Consider the following 16858-nt stretch of genomic DNA (forward strand, 5'->3'; position numbering starts at 1 on the left):
ATTAATGGGCTTGACTGTGTTCCAATAAAATTTTATAAAAACAGGTGGCAGACCACATTGCCCTGCATACAGACTCCTGCTTTAGATGCTTGTCTAATGTGAATAGAGCTTCAAATTTCATTTAAAGTATGGCATGTGGCATTATTATAATAAGCAGTAACTTCCCTTCCTAACTCCTGGAGAATTCCATGGACCATACAGTCCATGGAGTCGCAAAGAGTCGGACATGACTGAGCGACTTTCACACTTTCACTTCCCTTCCTAACGATTATTAGTCTGACATGTTACTTTCCATTATGATGGTCATGCTTTGCAAGATCAAAGGGATTTAGAAGATAAACAGTCGTGATAAATGTGTTTTCCATCTCAAAGGGATATACAGAAGTCATTTATTTAGTGGTTTGGAGAATTTTCTTGGCATTTGAAATCTGAGATTTGGGCAGGATGTTCGGGTTTGTACTATTAAATGGATGCAAATATACTGGGTTTTGCTTTTTTTATTTTTTGTGTTTTTTTTGTAATCTCTGAAAAGGAAAGGTTTGTGAGTCATATAAAAAGTTGTTTGTAATTATCCTTGTCATTACACTAAGGGTTTTTCTGCTAGGAATGTAGTTTGCATGGGTTTCGATTTTTTGATGGCTTAACTTTTCAGTTTAATAATGTGTTCTTGTTTTTAAATTAAACTTGTCAGTCAGCCTCTTTGTGAGCGGCTGACTGTTGGTTAGTTTGTATTTATAGTTACGTCTGTTTCTGAGGAAATGACTAAAGTCTCTTGAATTTGATCAAAACTGCATCACAAAGGGTATCTTTGACTTACTTAAACAAGGCTCACTGATGGAAACTCAAAAAAGTCTCATAGTTCATGTTTATAAATGTTATTATGTATTCAGTCCTGGTTGGGCCAATAATCAAGAATTCTGTGCTGAGGGAACGCTCGAATGTTCCCAGTGCTGCTTATTAATAGTTAGCATGAATTCCTCTGGAGCAAGTTCAGGCAGCACTTTCTTATAATACTCTCTTTAAAAAATCATTTTCTGATTTTACATGTGACTTCGAGGTGAGTCTTATAGAACATAGCTATGTCTTTTTCTTCTCCTTAAATTGTTTCACTATTTTTTCTCCTTCTTTGTTCCTGTTCAGGTAGTCCTGACATGGAAAGCATCTAAACCTTGTACATGTAATTTCTAACAAGGACCCCCCTCCACTGCCGGTCTCCCCACCTCTGCAGTATCCACGAGTCCTCCCCAGCCTGGCTTTGTGCCCTCATTCTGCTCTTTGTTCAGGGCACTGGGTGGGAAGGAAAGGCAGGCCTGGCTCCTGTCGGCTCAGACACAGGCTGACCTGTGCTCTGGGACTCTGGCTGGAACCCACATTTTCCCATAAGGGGCTCTGTTAGAGATGGTGGTTGGGATTTGGTGTGATTATGCTTCTAGATCAGCAGTGTTATCAGCTCATTGGGATTTCTGCCCTAGCTTTTAATGCAATCCCTGCTTAGTTTGAACCCTTCTGTAAGCAGCTCAAGGAACCAATTCTCCAACTTAAATCTTGGATTAAAGTATAAAACAGATAAAAGTGCAGTTACTCTGCCCGCTACCACACATCTATTCATCTCCGCCTCTGTTCTTAGAAACACCTGTTGGATAGGGTTCCCAGACACTCACTTTAAAAACTGCTGATGAAGAGTCCTGTTCACTTTTGGAGCACACAGTAGTCTTAAAATCAGGTTTGTTTATGTATGCATCATTAATTGCTTAAAATTTACCTGGATTGGTGTGTATGTGTGAAGTGTATGTGTATATATGAAGTAAGCTTTTGGGGAGGTTGAATGGACAGAAGCTTACCTGAGCTGAGAAATTCCTTCAAGACAGCCTCTATCCACCCATTCATGCCTGAATTCCATTGGTTTTATTTCAGTGTTAAGCACCTGCCTCTTCTGAAGCTCTTTGTTTGTTTGTTTAATGAAAATGTTCTCAAGATCCATATCCATTAAGTTGTTGGAATCTTTGAGCTGATCCCATTGCTTCTCTGCTTAATTAAGCATGTGAGGTCACTGGCTCCTCAAAAGGACAGAGAGAAGGAAACAGTTAAACTCCTACTTCACAATTTTGTCTAGAACTGGTCCTGATCATATGTACATTTGAAAAGCACATGTGAGATCATGCCTCTAGCATTTGACATGGAGACACTCAACTTTCTCATTTGGTTGAAAGTAGTTATGAGATATTGGGACATTTACTATTCCTCAATATTCCTTCATGACCAGAATGTATGATACTACTGTAATGGTGAGGATATTCATGCCCAAATATATAGTACTGGGAATTTATTTCTAAGTATATGCAGTTTAAAAGAAATACGAGAATCAGAATCACAAGTCTAAAAAGCAGTGTATGTGTTTCTACATACTGTTTATGTATTATTCTTGTTGGATAAGAAAATAATAAAGTTTCTTCCTTTTTTAAAACCTTAACAAGTAAGCATTGGTGAACTATGATTAATTCATTTATTCAGGAAACATAAGGTAGCTAACCTATTCCAGGTACTTTGTGGTATAAAAATTAATGACAGTAGTTTTCTGCTGAAATTCAGGTTTCAAGGAATATATGAAGTTGTGGCCAGTAACTGAGGAAGTAAGAATGAATGCTGGAAGGGGGGAAGGAAGAAAAGGATGGGAGAGGAAGGAACAGTGGAAGGATAGGTGGAAGGAAATTAGTTAAATCTGTTGGTCCTTAACACATTTTATTGTTTTTATTCATTTTTAATTTTTATTTAATTAAAAATATCTGTTTAATTGCCCTGGGTCTTAGTTGTGGCACATGGATTCTTTGATCTCAATAGTGGCATGAAAGATCTTCAGTTGCAGCATGTGGAATCTAGTTCTGTGATCAGGGATCAAACCCAGATCCCCTGCATTGGGAACACAGAGTCTTAGACACTGGACCACCAGGGAAGTCCCACATTTTATTGTTTTTTTTTTTTTAATTGCACACATGTTATCTAGTTTGATGTTCTTTGCTTATATAATAATTCCCCATCTATAGGGTCTTTTTTATGGTGTGTCATAGTTTGAAGTTGGTTTTAATTTATCTCCTTTATATTTGTTTCTTTTCAGTATAAAAGAGCTTCATGGATCATATTGCTAATAAGTACATGGAAGATCTGAAGAGCTGAAGAAAAAAAAATTCACCATTAAACTTGTTTTTTAAAATGTGAGTAAACTGTCTCCTCACGATTATTCATTTGTGTCATCTTCATAGCCTGCAATTACCTTTCTGTACTTTCATTATGTAAATTTTTTTGCCAGTAGTAAAGCTGCTTGTTTGCATAGTCTACTCATAAAGAGTATGATAATTCATGACCCATTCCTCTGCTTACAATTTTTTAAATTCTAAAAGTAATATGACTAACATAGGTGATTGTCGAACTTAGACATGTTGTGACAGTCAGTGAGTAAATCTTTCTTTGGTGTCAAGAGGGAAAGTAGACCTGGCAGCACATAAGAAGCACCGCCCTTTTCTCAAACCTTTTGTTGCTCCTTACCCTGCAGGTTCTTTTAGCACACCATGTAAGTCAGTGAGAATTGATGGTCAACCACAGACTTAGAGAAGTGAGGTGTTTCCAGTATAAGCGTATCTATCCTTTCCTCCTTGTGTCTTTTGCTCTGTGCTGGTAGTGATACTTAGCTATGTATTGAACTTCTATTAAAAGACAAGCACTCGACTGATTCAATTCAATCAATATTCATTCAGCAAATGCTTTTTCTGAGTGCTTGTCATGTGCCAGGCACTGCTCTGACACCATCACCTTGTGCTACACTTGAGGCAGCCTTGCAAAGTAGGAGCCCATATTTTAGTGATGGTGATCCAGCTGAGTATACTGAGGTTCAGAGAGAGGTGAGGAGGCTACAGACGATCACACAGCTAGGAAGGGGAGGAACCTAGAGTGAACACCATGCTGTCTGACTTTTCTCATTTGCCATTTTCTAAATAATGTTGAAATCCTCATCCTGGCTCAGTTGTTGTTGGAGACTGGAACCTTCTGGGTTGTGTTCTTAATAGGAATGGAGTCCTGATTCTTCTAAACCTTGGCTGTAGTCACAACAAGAAAGGAAGTTAGAGAAATGTCTTCGCAAGTTTGAGAGGTACTTTTGGTATCTGGAGGAGGAGTTAAGAGATCTAATGTCTAGACTGACCTTTCCATGAATTTCTGTGTGTCTTTGGGATACTTAACATCTACAGGAGACAGTTACTATTATGCCTGTTAAGGAGAACAGACCAGATGTTCTCCAGGGTCTCTTTCAGTAGGCTTTTTATTGAAGTATCTTATATACAGAACAAAGTACACAAATTGTAAGTGGATGGCTTGATGGAATGATTGTTACAAAGTGCACACATCTGTGTAACCAGTGCAAGAAAATAGAAAATTAGCAGCCCCTCCAACTCTCCTCCCCTAATGCTCCCATGAGTAACCAGTTTCCTGATTGCTAATGCCATTGATACAATTTTGCCTGTTTTTATCATTTATATAAATAGAATCATATAGTTTATATTCTTTTGTGTCTGGCTTATTTTGCTTATTATGTTTGTGAAATTCCTGTATGATATTGTATATAGTTAATTTATTACATTCTCCTTAACTATCATGGTATTCAGTTGTACATGTATTTTATAGTTGCTGGCCATTTCGGTAGTTTCCAGTTTGGATGTATTACAGGTAGTGCTCCAGGGGATGTTTTTGTGTACTTCTTTTAGTAACGATTTTATTTTGGTCAGGGACTAAATTCAAGTAATTTGAATTCAGCAGCCCTGTGGAGTGATGTTGAGGTAAGCGTCTTTGAAAGCAGACAAGTGGATTTTAGGAAGGCAGGTGATTTGTCTGCTTCAGCATGATGTTCTGAATATTGCTGGTCAGGAATGTGGATTCCTCTTGAAGGTGTGGCTGGGCAAGTGGGTGATGTGGTAAGGTTTACTCTCCTGGCAGAGGAGGGGTTTGATTCGTTTCAGGAAGGGACTACAGAGGAGAGAAGATAGATCCAGAAGACAAATGTGTCTGGGCTACCCTAGAAATGGTTAGGGTATGTTACCCGCCAGATCAAGAATCTGGAAAAGTGATAACCCAGGGGAAGAACCAGCTTACGAGACCTGAAGAGTCTAGGAAATGAACAGAGAAATAAAAATTGATTTCAGCAGGCAGTCAGGAGCTCTCAAAGCATTTTTAGACAAATTTATTAAGTCTAATGAAACTGTTGGTCTCTCAGTTGTGTCTGACTCTTTGCGACCTCATGGACTTAAGTCCACCAGGCTCCTCTGTTCGTGGAATTCTCCAAGCAAGAATACCGAAGTGAGTAGCCACTCCTTTCTCCAGGGAATCTTCCTGACCCAGGGATTGAACCCAGGTCTCCTGCATTGTAGGCAGATTCTTTACTGTCTGAGCCACAAGGGAAGCCCTTGTTAAGTCTAACTCCTGCTTTAAGGAAGCTTTGAAAAACCAGTTCCTAAAGTATGAATCTTGAGTCAAGAATGAACTTAATGAAATTACCAAACTAAGAACAAATGTATTTTTCAAGCAAATACAGAATGTGAGCATGTGGGCTTTGCCAAGAGACTGTTCTGTGTCAGATCACAGCTTCACTTTCTTTCCCTGTAATCTTTCCCACCAGCTTTCTGATCTGTAAAATGGGGATATTGACACACCCAACTTGTAGGTTTCCTGTGACAGGGTACTTCCATAGTACCAGGAGTGTGCTGCTGGGTGCATTGCACTGGCACTAAAAATGATAGCCATTATTCTTATTATTTTTCTGATTTTTACTGTGACTGAGATTATGTGTTTGACTGCATTGGATACTTGGTAGAAGCTTTCAGATTATTTTTTTAAAGTATGAGAGTAACATAGTTTTTTTTTTAAAGTGTGGAGAACACTAACAAAAATATTTTCCAACTTGCCTCGCCTTAAACTGAAACTCAGAAGAAAGCTGAAGGGAAACATTTGTCTGTGTCCTTGGCAGGTCCCTCCCCAGCGTGAGTCAGTAAAGACACTTCTGATTGTTGCAACTGCTTTACTTGGTTGTTTCAAGAAGAGACCAGATGAGCTAAGATTCACAAGAGAGCTGGGTCATTTTGCACAAAGGGAAGTCATGATTTTATTTATTTCACTCTCAACTCATAACAGGCATTTTGCAAACAAGTGTATGTATGTAGCAGGGAGGTTTAGTGAGAGGCTCTGTGGGTGATTCCCTACAGAGCGCAGCTGGTATAGGGTGTCCATTCCAACTGACTGTAGCTAGTGACACCTTTCCACCTGTTGGTAAATTCTGGACTAACTATTGGGGCATCTGTTGTAGATTAAGTGTAATTTTGCCCTCGGTTAGATTATGACCTCACAAATGAATATTTGTTCTATGAAGGAAACTTTTAGAGTGAGTTGAGTCTAAGACAACATTTGACCCAAGACTCTGAAATTCTAGTTCTGACTTCTCTACAGATGATCTGTGGCACTTCAGGTATAGTGTTAATCCTGGGTCTCAGTTTTCTCATTCGTAAAATTAGAAAGTTAGACTTTGAGGCAAAGGAAGATTCTGTGAATCTCTAAATTTAGTAGTATCTAGTTTGGAGTGTAGTTTTATTTTTCTAAAAGCTGAATTCTTTCATGGGTTTTCCCAAGTCAGAAGGTCTTATAACAGCTGATTTTGGCACTTAACGATAGTAGAGGAAGGAGCGGTTTTAAGATATGACCTAAGTTCACAAAACAGTTAATGTCCACTGCAGGTAAAAAACAAACGACCCAACTGTTGTGATTGATGTAAACTTATGTGAGTATATATAAATTCACTTACACAGTGGCATTAACTTTAACCAGCTTTCATATACTTGCTTTATTCATGAAAGGATGTTTATGTTAAACAACATAAATAAATATTCAAGATATTGTCTATGGCATAACTGGATTATGGAAACTGCTTTGGCTTTATCTCATGTATATATGTAAATTCTCAGTTCTCACATTACAGTGTCACAGTTGGGTGTGTCACAAATTTGAGTTTGTTTTGTTGTTCCCCATGTTGAAGAAATTATATATTAAAAATGATGTTTGAAAATGAAATACTGGATTCAATCGAATTGATAAAATAAGAATCCTAAATAATGTTATCACTATTACTTTTTTTTTCCATTTATTTTTATTAGTTGGAGGCTAATTACTTTACAATATTGTAGTGGTTTTTGTCATACATTGACATGAATCAGCCATGGATTTACATGTATTTCCCATCCTGATCCCCCCTCCCACCTCCCTCTCCACCCGATCCCTCTGGGTCTTCCCACTGCACCAGGCCCGAGCACTTGTCTCATGCATCCAGCCTGGGCTGGTGATCTGTTTCACCCTTGATAATATACATGTTTCTATGCTGTTCTCTCTAAACATCCCACCCTCGCCTTCTCCCACAGAGTCCAAAATTCTGTTCTGTACATCTGTGTCTCTTTTTCTGTTTTGCATATCAGGTTATCATTACCGTCTTTCTAAATTCCATATATATGCATTAGTATACTGTATTGGTCTTTATCTTTCTGGCTTACTTCACTCTGTATAATGGGCTCCAGTTTCATGCATCTCATTAGAACTGATTCAAATGAATTTTTTTTAATGGCTGAGTAATATTCCATGGTGTATCTGTACCACAGCTTCCTTATCCATTTGTCTGCTGATGGGCATCTAGGTTGCTTCCATGTCCTGGCTATTGTAAACATATCACTATTACTTTTAAGTAATACACAAAATAATTGCTTTTAAGTTTTGAGCTCTAACTTCTTATACCCAAGGGTTCTTGTTGTTCAGTCCATAAGTCGTGTCTGACTCTTTGCAACCCCAGGGACTGCAGCATGTGAGGCTTCCCTATCCTTCACTATCTCCTGGTGTTTACTCAAAGTCGTATCTGTTGAGTTTGTGATGTCATCCAACCATCTCATCCTCTGTCACCACCTTCTCTTCCTGCCTTCAGTCTTTCCCAGCATCAGAATCTTTTCCAATGAGTCAGCTCTTCACATCAGGTATTCAAGTGTTAGAGCTTCAGCTTCAGCATCCGTCCTTCCAGTGAATATTCAGTGTTGATTTCCTTTAGGATTAACTGGTTTGATCTCCTTGTAGCCCAAGCGACTCTCAAGAGTTCTCCAGCACCACAATTTGAAAGCATCAATTTTTGGGAACTCAGCCTTCTTTATGGCCCAACTCTCATATCTGTACACCCAGGTGTATGCTAATAGCTGATGCAGGAGGACATATAGGAAATATTTAAAGTAAACAGAACTTTGGAATATTTGTGCTTTGACCCATTTAATTGTTCTGGCAACTGGCAAACAGAAGAAATACCATTTGCCTAGTGTGCAGGCAACACCCTGGTCTCTTTGATGTAATCACGGGTGATGGTGGTGAAAGCTGTCTGGTTATACCAGCCTTGAGGCTGAATAGACCAAGTACAGGAATGAGGTGGGGGCTCATCAAGACCTCTTCATCAGGCGGAGGAAGGCTGTGGGAATGTGCAGGTCGTTCCTCAGGCCTCCCATGGGATCATTCTACCTGCTTGTGCAGTGGTTTCTAAGAGGCGATTTGTAGCCACTGAGACAGTGTCCTTTCCCAAAGAACTGCCCCTTTGTGCTCTCTCTCTGTACCCTTCTTCCAGTCTCTATCATTTTATTTGTTTTTCTTTTGCCTGTGCTGGCTCTTCGTTGCTTGTGGCAAGTGGGGGCTACTCTGCATTGCGGTGCGCAGGCTTCTCATTGCAGTGGCTTATCTTGTTGTGGAACACAGGCTCTAGGCGTGCAGGCTTTGGTAGTTGTGGTGCATGAGCTTAGTTGCCCCAAGGCATGTGGAATCCTCCTGGACCAAGGATCAAATCTGTGTCCCCTGCATTGGCAGGTGAACTCAACCTCTGGACCACCAGGGGAGGTCCCTATCACTTTAATTATTCATAGGATTTGAAGTTTTCTAGCTCCTGACTACATATTTTGGACCAAATATTCCTTATTCTAGACAATTTGTACTAAACATTCTGAAAATACTGCTTGGAGATGACTATCTTGTTTGGAGTCATGTGTCACATATCTGGTTTTGTCTTGTGCTTTTTTGATTCATCATAGCTTGAGATAATACATAAATAAGTTTATTCATTAAATTTACAAAAGCTTTTCCTTTCCATTTTTCTTCCCTCTAGTAATCTCTCCCTGTCTCATGAAGTATCTAAGATCACCTTTGCAGTCAAATGGAGATGTAGTTGGGCTGTTAGAATCCCTTAAGCATCCCTGAGTGTGAGCGTGAGTAGATAGAGTTCAAGGGCTGCTCTGAGTTCTTGTCTCAACTGGCTGAAGTCATAGTCATCTATTCTTGGTTGTTCCTTTCCCCTTCATCTCTTGGGAAACTGGTGGTCAGTGCCTTTGACTTTTTCTCTCCTTAATCCAGATATGCAAGAGGGTAACTGTTGACAGAGAGAAGGAAATGTTTACATATTTAAATAACCAATATGTAGGGGGCATGTGTGTGCAGGCTTGTGCATGCACAGGCTCTGTAACTGCTTGGTGGTATCTGTTTCTTGTAAGTTGCCATGCATATCCACAGTTAACGAGGAGGCCCTAGCATCTATGATGGCACTCAGGTATGTAGTTTAATCAGTGCTTTAAGGAGGAAGCGGGTTGGTGGGAGTTCTGACTCTTATTTTACTGGATCTATGGTTTAAAATTATGATATTTTCACTGATATATTTTAAATGGATAACCAACAAGGACCATGGAACTCTACTCAATTTTATGTGGCAGTCTGGATGGAAGTGGAATTTGGGGGAGAATAGATAAAAGTTTATGTATTGGCTGAGTCCCTTTGCTGTTTACCTGAAACTATCACAACATTGCTAATGGGCTATATACCCCAATACAAAACAAAAATAAATAAAATCGTGATGTTTTGGGGAAACCTGGGTTCTGGCACCAGAATTTCAGTTAGCCAGGGTCTCCATTGCTTTGAGAGTGAAGAAGTGAGATAAGTGTCTTCAGTCATTCTTAAATGCATTACTTAGCAATAGCTCAGGGCTTTGTGCTGAAGTTAGAGCTCCTATATTTTGGCCACCTGATGTGACAAGCCAACTCGTTGGAAAAGACCCTGATTCTGGGAAAGACCGAAGGAAAAGGAGAAGAGTGCGGTGGAGAATGAGATGGTTGGACAGCATCACTGACTCAATGGGTGAGTTTGAGCAAGCTCCGGGAGATAGTGAAGGACTGGGAAGTCTGGCATGCTGCAGTCCCTGGGATTGCAAAGAGTCAGGCGTGACTTAGGGACTGAACAATAACAAGCACAGGACTTTGTGCATCAGAATCACAGAACTGAAGTTGGATCCTCAGGATGTGTTCAGTGTTCCTTACATGCTATAATGCTGGCCTCTCCCAGAGATGCCCCAACCAAGAGGAGACTTAAATTAGGGGTGTGGCAGTTCACAGCCATTGTAGCAGGATCCATGTAGTCTTCAGGCAAAAAGAAAGTGTTCTATCTTCTTTTAAATATTATGGTTGCTTTCAGAGTTTGAAATAGCCTTGACAGCTTCCTGTGACCATTACCTTGAACCGAGGTGTAATGACTTGCTGATAACTGACTCCTGAGTTCGGTACAATAATTGTGTTTGTTGTCTGTGTTTTAACTTTGTATTTCAAAACACAAGTTGTTATTGTACCATCATCTTTTCTTGTTTGTATGTTCATCTTTACTTTATTCTCTTACCTTCGTAGTAGTAATTATGCTTGGCTTTGGATACTTGTGCCATTTGATACTATGATATTAAGAGATTTTAAAAGAAAAGGTCATCAGCTGTCTTTCTGAGCTATTCTGGGCATTTTGTACTATATTTATTTTGGACCCAGCTTTTCTTGCTCTTGGTTTCTGATTAGCTGTTCCTTCTCCTTGCCTTGGCCTCTCATCTTGCCTGGAAGCGTTTCAAGAGATCTGTTTGGATGACTGTTTTGTTTAACAGATAAACACTATCTCAACCTTGGGAGAGAGTCAAGATGACAGGATGGAACTCTCCATTAATGCTTCTGGATCTAAGGCATGAAATCCCTGGAGCAGGGTGTCTGGCTTCTTAGTATAGTATACTCATGTCGGGAAATTGTTTCATGCTTTGAGATTAGCTTTTACAAGGGAAATGTGGGATTCTGGGGCATTCTCAAAAGTTTTGCATAATTTGGTGGAACTTAAATGGTTTTACTGTTTATAAATTTTTATAAATTAAAGAATGATTATTTGATTAAAAAAGTGAGCTTTTTGGTTCTTCAGGGTCTAAATTGATCTTAGCTGAGGTCTGGTACAGACCACTCCTTTCAGGGAGCTTTCACTCAGATTATTGGGGTTCTTAAAAAACCAAGTATTGTATAAAGCAGAAAATAAATGGTCTTCAAGGAGTATCAGGCCTTTAAGCATAAGACATCTCTCAAGAGAAAACGGTAATGCCCCCAATACCCATTTACTTTGACCTTCTTTGAGAGATTATGTCTGAGTGACTCTCCGGGGACAGAAAAAAACCAATTAATTCTATTGAAGTGTTATAAGACCCAGAAGGTGGTTTCTTTTTTTCTTTATTGTCATTTCTTTTTAAAAAAAACTGAAATATAGTTGACATGCAATAATGTTAGTTTTAGATATACTTACAAGATGGTTTGACATGTGCATACATTGTGAAGTGACCAGTGGACATGAACTTGGGCAAACTCTGGAAGATAGTGAAGAATGGGGAAGCCTGGTGTGCTGCAGTCCATGGGATTGCAAAGAATCAGACACAACTGAGCAATTGAACAACAGCAACAACAGTGAAATGATCACAGTGATAAGTCTGGGAACCATCTGTCCCCTAGGTTGTTATAACACTATTGCCCATATTCCTTATGCTGTGTGTTACATCCCCAAGACTTACTTGATATATAACTGGAGGTTTGTACCTCTCAATCCCCTTTACCGATTTCACCCACCTCCACATCCTTCTTGCTCTGACAGCCAGCCATTCGTCCTCTTTATGTCTGAGTCTGTTTTCATTTTGTTTGTTTGTTTTTTAGGTTCAACATATAAGTGAGATTATGTGATATTTGACTTTTTTCACTTGGCAGAAAGTGATTTCTGCTTCCTTACTTTGTGGTTTTAATCAATCCTCAGGAGGTAGAGCTGGGGGGAAAAAAAAATCAGTGTGTTATGGCTCGTTCTTTGCACTGAAAATCCAGCTGATTCTTGTTATTTGTAGTAGTTACTTTCTGTAAAGTTGCCAGAACTCTGAATTAGTGCTTACTGAGCCATTGCTCCTAGGCGATACACAGGCTTAGGTGCCTGTGAGCTTCTGTCACAGTCTGTTCCCAACTGACCAATGCATAACCTTGTTTCTGTTAAAAGGGACCTTATTTTATGTTGTTGATACAGAAACATTGAACTCATGATGAACAGCACTGTAACTCATGCTTGGACTAAGCTTATCTGACACATGCATTTTCTGTACCAGGCTCATCACAGCTTTTCTTGCACTTAGAAATGCTGAAGTGCTTGGGAACCATCTTAAACACTGAAATCACCAACCAAAAGCATGTGAGTGTGAAACATGACACAGGATAGACCATGGAAAGGACACTTATTTAATTTTTTTCTGGCCGCACCACGTGGTATGTGGGATCCTAGTGCCCTGACCAGGGATCAAACCTGTGTCCCCCTCAGTGGAAGCCTGGAGTCTTAACCACTGAACTGCCAGGGAAGTCCTTGGGACACTTATTTGTAGTAGGAGAGCTGAGCTGAAACAAGAAGGCAGAGCATGGCCTTGTTCAACCTCAGCTGGGGTTGTGCACGGGCACTCAAATTTTTTGCTGCTCTGTGTATGGCCACGAACAACAGCAGAAGCACCATTGATAATGGTTTTGGGGTTACAAATAAATTTTAGCTAGTGGGAAAATTCATAAACATCTACTGTATAGTATAAGCAAAATAATCCCAGATATTATAGCAGGAATCTCCCTCAGCTCAGCTTCATAGCTCTTGTAGAAAACCAGTCATTCAAGGTAAAAATGTGTTTCAAGTTGGTGCTATGACCAATATCCAGAACACATTTTTTAAACAGCTTCATGTAAAAGTGAAAAAATGAAAATGTTAATCACTTAGTCATGTCCAACTCTGCTACCCCATGGACAGTAGCTCACCTGGCTCCTCTGTCCATGGAAATCTCCAGGCAGGAATACTGGAGTGGGTTGCCATTTCCTTCTTCAGGGGATATTCCCGACTCAAGGGTCGAACCTAGCTCTCTTGCATTTGCTGGCAGATTCTTTACTATCTGAGCCACCAGGTAATCCCAGCTTCAAGTAAAATGAAGGCTAATTAATGACTCCTTTTGTAGAATATAAATGACAGTTAACGCCTCTGATGCACTTTGAACATCCTGTAGAATAGGAACAGCGTCTTGTGTATCTTCCTGTCCCTGGCCTGAAGGGTAATAATGGCCAATACATAGTGGAACCTCAGTAAGTGAATGAACACTAAATAAACGAAAGAGCCAGGAGAAATCTGCTCCATGGTGCCTGGGTGCTTGAGGGCACAATAGGAATCTAATGCATCATTTCAACTTAGATAATTTCCTGTCCATTGTGTTGATTAACTCACGTAAATGCTTATTAACCATCAGAGAGAGTAGTGTCTTGGATCTGGCATCGTAGCTGGGCCTGAGGATGGAACAGGAGTACCACCAACCATTTTGAGAAAACTACTAAAAAGAGCTGGAACTGCATTGGACTTCTTCTTCCATCTCACTGTGGAGCTAGGCTGGCAGCATTTTTTTCTCTAATATTCCTGATACCAACTTCTCTCCACTTTAACCTCACTCCCACACTGCTGTTATTAGAAACTTCTTTCTAGGACATGGATTTGATCATGTCAGTCTCTTGCTTCAAGAACTCCATTCTCCCCTAAGAACCAATTCAAAGCTCTTTAGTGACCTGGCTCTATCCCTCTACCTCAGACTTCAGTCTGTTATCATTGCACCCATGCTCAAGCTAAACTGGACCCATCACTGGAACCCAGCCATGCCCTTTAGGATTTACAGTTGTTGCATAGTGTTGTCTGCTCCTTCACCCAGCTCTTCCTTTCAGTCCTAGCTCAAATTACAGCCCTTGTGCTATGTCTGGCAAGATACCTATCTCTCCCTAAGTAGACTCACATGTTAATGTTCAATAAACATATTTGAATGAGTCAGTGCATCTAAATATTATGTAGAGCAGTGGTCCCCAACTTTCTCGCACCAGGGACTGATTTGGTGAAAGAGAACTTTTCCAGGGAGTGGGGGGCGGGGGGGTGGTGAGAGGTGGTTTTGGGATGATTCAAGTGTATTACTTTTGTCGTGTACTTTATTTCTAATCTAATGCTTCTGCTGATCTGAAGAGAGGTACAGGTCCTCAGGGAGAGGTTGAGAACCCCTGATCTAGAGGAAATAGGAAGGCTTGAAAGGTCTTTAAAATAAAAAGGAGAGGCTAGACCTCAGTTTCTACTAAGGCAAGTAAAAAGCTGTGGCTGCCTTTTTGTTAACTAGCTTTGTCTGTTGTACAGAACTGAGCTTTTCCACTCAGGAAACACCTACACTCGGCCACACTCCACAGCCTCCAGTATAAACATCCAGGGACTAGACTTAATTAAAGCAGAAGCAAGTGAAATTTTATGTGTGCGGAAATGACATTCAGTTTCAGATATTATCTGTTTCAATTATTTCCTGCAGATTAACCATTTCAAATGTTCCAAATATTCATCATGGAGCTACTATGTGTTAGAAACTGGGCCAGGGGCTCTGACGCCTGAGAAGATGAGCAGGATGCAGGGGCTTTTGTTTAGTGGGATGAAAGACGTGGAAGCACATTTCTGTAAAACAGGATAAATTGTACACTTACTGCAGGTAGTGATGGTAGCACAAGAAAAGCTGAGACTTATTTTCAACCTGCTCAGTTCCACAGAAGAGCTTGGATTTAAGGTGAGCCTTAAAGGGTGCATTTGGGAGTAGGTAGGTGGCAGGGCAGACTGAAGGAAGAGCATGTGAGAGCGGTTCCAAGGGGAGGGAACAGTGTGAACAAAGGCATTGAGGCAGGAAAGTACCCGGAGCAACAGCAGGGATAAATACAGGGACAAGTAGTGCTGGGATCGCAGGGGTGAGGGAGGAGCATTGTTAACTAAGACTGGGAAAGCACATCATAATCTGGTGGAAAGAAGCGGAATGGCAGTTTGCTTGGACTTAATGCTGTAGTCGTTAGGAGCCATGCAGAGTTTTAAAACAAAGGAAGTATAAGACGGCCAGAGCAGCTGCTAAAATTTGTCAACATTTACTAGGTGTCAGGCACTTTTACTCAATCCTCACTGCAGCACTTTGAGATGAGTACTATTAGTATCACATTTTACAGATCAAATGGAAAGCCCAGAGAATTTAAGTAACTTTCCTGGGATCTACCACAAAGAAGTGGTGGACCTGGGACTCGAAGCCAGCAAGTTTTATTTAAGAACTCGGTTGTGAACCTGAATGTGTAGAATTTAGGGAGTCTGAACTTTCTCAGTTGTTTGCAAAGTGTTTGGTATATATGAATGTGTGCATTTGTTTAAGAGAACATCTAAAGCTTTAATCATATGAAAAAGTATGTTCCATAAAAGTTTAATTAATAAAGACTATGGTAGCCCTCTCTTCTGCTCTCAGAAGTCCCTCAGGATGTTCAACGGTGGCTTTAGGCTTACGTTGCTTCTTACATTGGAAGAAGCAGAAGAATATAGCACCACTCAAAATGAAATGTCACAACAGTTTGTAGGAATTGTTATTATAGTATTAGAGTGGCAAGCTCTTCTTGATCTGTGAGAAACATGGAAAATGCTCACGAAGTTCTTTGGAGAGTAAACATGAGCTATCCAGACCTTAAAATTTATGATAATTTTTAAAAGATTTTTTTGATGTGGACCATTTCTTAAAATCTTTATTGAATTTGTTACAATATTGCTTCTGCTTTATGTTGGTCTTTTGGTCGTGAGGCATGTGGGACCTTAGCTCACCAGCGAGGGATAGAACGCACACCCCCAGCTTTGGAAGGTGAAGTCTTAACCAGTGGACTGCCAGGGAAGTCCCAAAATTTGTGATAATTTGAAGGCAGAAAGCCTGGGTCTCCATTGGACAAACATCATTCTTACAAAAGCTAAATGAACTCCTGGAATTTGAAATGTTTTTGAAAAATGCCTAGATGCTAATCTTCTTTCAACTGTTCCGGTTTGTCTTTTTACAGTTAGAGGGACTTAGGGGACGAATATTTTTTAATCCATGAGACTGAGAATTCCTTGTGGCCAGCAGTGAATTCAAAGGCAGGTATCCAGATGAATGAATCCACATTAACGAACTGCCTGGTTTATATCACTTGAGAAATCAGAATAATACCTAAGTTTTGTTCAGAGTGAAAAATATTAATGATTTAAATATATACACCTTTAAGATGTTACTATCACTGATAACTCAGATGGTAAAGAATCTGCCTGTAACGCAGGAGACCTGGGGTTCGATCTCTGGGTCAGGAAGATCCTCTGGAGAAGGAAATGGAAACCCACTCCAGTATTCTTGCCTGGAGAATCCCATGGAGAGAGGAGTCTGGTGGTCCACAATCCATGGGGTCGCAAAGAGTCAGACATGACTGAGCAACTAACACATCACACAGGCACAGCAAATATGATACTTTAATAACAGAGATCTGGATTCCCTACTTACTGGAGTTTTTTTTTTTTTTCCCCATCTTTGTTTTTGCGTTCTCTACTTTATATTTTTTTTTCCTGAATTGCTTGAAAGTGTTTAATATAT

The 16858-nt window shown here is 40.0% G+C and overlaps 1 protein-coding gene across 12 annotated transcripts in view; it reads left to right on the top strand.

Annotated features, from left to right (window-relative positions):
* Positions 1-16858, top strand: part of PPFIBP1 (PPFIA binding protein 1) — a 195461-nt gene that overhangs the window by 63448 nt on the left and 115155 nt on the right. For all 12 annotated transcript variants that reach the window (XM_070453840.1, XM_070453839.1, XM_070453837.1 and 9 more), the window contains one exon: positions 3113-3209. The gene's annotated coding sequence lies outside the window, so the exon portion shown is untranslated. The remainder of the gene's footprint in view (positions 1-3112; positions 3210-16858) is intronic.

Source organism: Odocoileus virginianus, chromosome 23, assembly GCF_023699985.2.
Source record: "Odocoileus virginianus isolate 20LAN1187 ecotype Illinois chromosome 23, Ovbor_1.2, whole genome shotgun sequence".
NCBI lineage: Eukaryota > Metazoa > Chordata > Mammalia > Artiodactyla > Cervidae > Odocoileus > Odocoileus virginianus.